This window comes from Hipposideros armiger, unplaced genomic scaffold (genome assembly GCF_001890085.2).
Source record: "Hipposideros armiger isolate ML-2016 unplaced genomic scaffold, ASM189008v1 scaffold_568, whole genome shotgun sequence".
Taxonomy (NCBI): domain Eukaryota; kingdom Metazoa; phylum Chordata; class Mammalia; order Chiroptera; family Hipposideridae; genus Hipposideros; species Hipposideros armiger.
Genome location: NW_017731918.1, coordinates 31,189 through 31,727, shown reverse-complemented (window position 1 = coordinate 31,727; position 539 = coordinate 31,189).

Sequence of the window (539 nt, the reverse complement as noted above, 5' to 3'; positions counted from 1 at the left end):
CGTCTCCTTAGACAAATGTCTGCATTTGGACAACCAAAACCCTTCAATGATCAACAAAAACAAAGCAGGGTGGTAGAAGGAGAGCCAGGATTAGGCAAGGAGTGAATTTTCTGGTTCATCTCTGAGTTTAGAACAAAAATGTAAGAGGTCTGCACATTACTCAGTTACAGCTGCCTGGGAGCCCCTCACACATATGTGGGTGGGGGTGGGAGGCAGGGGAGTGGGGAGTGGAACAAGGAGAGGGAACCGACACCTAAATCCCTGGGGAAGAGCCCAAAGGAGGCTTGCTTTTGCTGTGGTCCAAGAACTGCTACAATGAGCAGAGCCCAAAGCCAAAGGAACCCAGGGGGCCAATGCTCAGATTAGAAACAAAGCAACGGCTACACTGAAGGCAAAGATGTGAGGAGCAGGGTGGGGTGGGACTCACAGCACCAGAGGTGAAGGTTACTAGAGAATGAATTTCCTAAACAAAGCTCATCTCATGTGATGTAATTTCCAGGGTTTGTTATAGTTTTGATGAACTGGAATTTATCCTTAAA